Raw genomic sequence first — 2,787 nt, 5'->3', positions numbered from 1 at the left:
TGACAAACACATCACTGACTAGATTTTAGATTTATATTCATGGATAATGTAATAACAGTTGGGGCAATACATGTACATGCTAAGATCATTAATGTCAAGTATTTTAACTGAACGGGGACTCAAGTCTTTTAATAGTTTCACTTAAAATTCTTTTTATTTGCTATCATAAATAACTCTCATAAATGAGGAACTTGTTCTACAGTGCTCTCTTTTCACCTGGCTATTACTCATCTGAAAGACATGAAGCTTATCCTGGGAGAGTCTTAAAACTATTTCTTTCCTCTTTCTTCCCTTGGCAAATACTCAGGAAAAATGGCAGTTAAGAGGTAATGTGAATGATGAGACTAACTTCAGGAAAAATATGTATAATCACTTGCACAAAGCCTAAGGAAGAAGTAAGTCCTTGCTTTATCCTTTGCCCTGAAATGTATGAATAAGAACAATGAAAAGTGAATAATTAAAAATAAACTCAACACAAATACCAAGTTTCAAGCCATTAATAATGCAATACCTTTACAAAATATTTCTTGTAAATTCTATTTAAAGGGCATGTCACACCATTTACTATATTCCATTAATCAATAGCACACAGAGAAAGAAACCATCAATCTGTTTTTGATCCTCAAATCCAAACTTTAAAATGAAAATAAAAAAAAAAACTTTTCATGATTTTATATTAAACATTCTGACAGTCATTTCCATCAGTAAAAGAAGGGATCTCATGCAAAGACTAAATTCAATGTCATTTGCTGTCAGGCCACATCGATTGCAGTTTGAAATGAACTCCCTTGCCTCTCTACTATTCCCTGTAGCAGAACTTTATTTGATTTTATACCAGATGAATACCTTCTTCCTTGGATATATTTTTACAAGCAAGCACTGTAGTACCCTGGAGCTTTTCAGGGGGCTGGGGGAATGCCCTTTCACCTGCTATTTTATCATAGACATACAGAATAAGAACCATATTGGAAGAATTCAGGCTTAGTCCATTAATGATTCCAAATCCTCCTTTAGAAGCCTGAAAATTCTTAACAATTCTTACCAAATGATGATCCACTGGTCTTGCTATAGGGCAAGGATTTCAATAACAAATTGTATATCAACTTATGATGGTAGAAAAAGTATCACTGCCCAGTTTAATTTTTTAATAGTGTAAACACGACATTAAAAATCAATGCAATTATTTATGTGTAGCCATTTCCTTGTGCAAATAAATATGCCCACAATTGTCACTTACTTTTCTATGGAAAGTCTTTCCCTACTCATATTCTATTATTTGAATGTCCTTGTATTTACAAAATGAAATGATCTCTACTTATTTTTCCCTCCCTATTTAAATTCTGCTCCCTAAATTGCTCTTTACACCTAAAAATTGTATTAATGAAGCATTTTACTACTTTCCTTTATCATATACTGATCTGATTTTTTTATTCTGTCTGTCTGTGTTATAGTTAAAATATTTCATTTGTTTTTTCTCCATTATTCCCATAGATAATGACTTCATACTCCTTTGAAATTATAACATGCATATTTAAGATCCAATTAAATTTGCAAATTTCATTTGTGTTGAATTTTTGTTCCAGTAAACAATTGGGGACATAGAATCAGAAGACATACTTTTAATTCCAGTCTCTTCTATTTATTTCTTGTGCACCTTTGGACAAATCATTTTACTTTTCAAGTCTTCAGTTTCTCAATAATAAAATGAAAGGTTGAATTAGTTGTTTGGTAAGGACCATTCTTGTTCTAAATTTGTGATTTTATAGATATGTCATCTTTTCATTGATTCTAAAAGAATTGATTTTAAGTATTGTGTTTGTCTCTGAGGAGATATTGACAAAATTACATAGTTTCAGCTTTTTTGAACTGGGAGTAGAATCAGATATACAGATTATTAAAAACAAAATATATACAAAGTAGATGAAAAGGAATTTTGGTAGATTAAGGTACTATAAATTGGTAAGATTCCTGTTGGCTACATGTTGGAAAGTAAACCTCAACAGATTTAGAAGTTTTGGATGACAAGGAAATTTATATATGATAAATGACAACAAAGGTGATTTTGTTGGATCATAAACAGCATAATAGAGATTAAGTCTAAAAAGGTGCTTTAAATTCCCAATACAGGAGATTGTGTCTTCTTCCTAAAGGAAATAAAGAAACCATGGGTGATTCTAGAGCAGAGGAGGCATACAACTGAAATAACTTAACAACTGAACATATTTAGTAGCATCAGCTAAAAAAAGAAAGAAACAAAACAATTCAGAATTTAACAGAAATAAGGGAAGCCAGAGAGTTTAGAACTATTTCTAGAAAGCCCAAACTGTGACTATGTTGGCTCTCAGTGAGACGCCAGGATGATCAATATGACAGGACACAAATACCATGCAAGCTCTCTTTAATTACATGGTAATACAAGAGGATGATGGTAAATGAAGTCTTAATTAAAGTTTCCTAGAGATTGCTCTATAATTACACTTAATAGATCCCAAGTAATCACAATGTAACCAGTATTTTCAGTTAGAAGATGGGGAGGGGATAAAGAGGAGAGAGATGGGCCAGACTTTCTTAATTTTAATGGAAATAAGCAGTCAGACATAACATGCATAGTTTCTAGGGAATTTGTCCACCACCCTCTCTGCTCAAATACTCCTGGAAATACAATCCACACACAACAAAAACACATAACAAACTCATATATAACATAAAGTACACAATGCATAACACAAAACACAACATACAATACAAATACACACAACCCATTTATACAGAGCACATTACAGAGGG

Source organism: Monodelphis domestica, chromosome 1, assembly GCF_027887165.1.
Source record: "Monodelphis domestica isolate mMonDom1 chromosome 1, mMonDom1.pri, whole genome shotgun sequence".
NCBI lineage: Eukaryota > Metazoa > Chordata > Mammalia > Didelphimorphia > Didelphidae > Monodelphis > Monodelphis domestica.
This window is presented reverse-complemented; position numbering follows the sequence as displayed.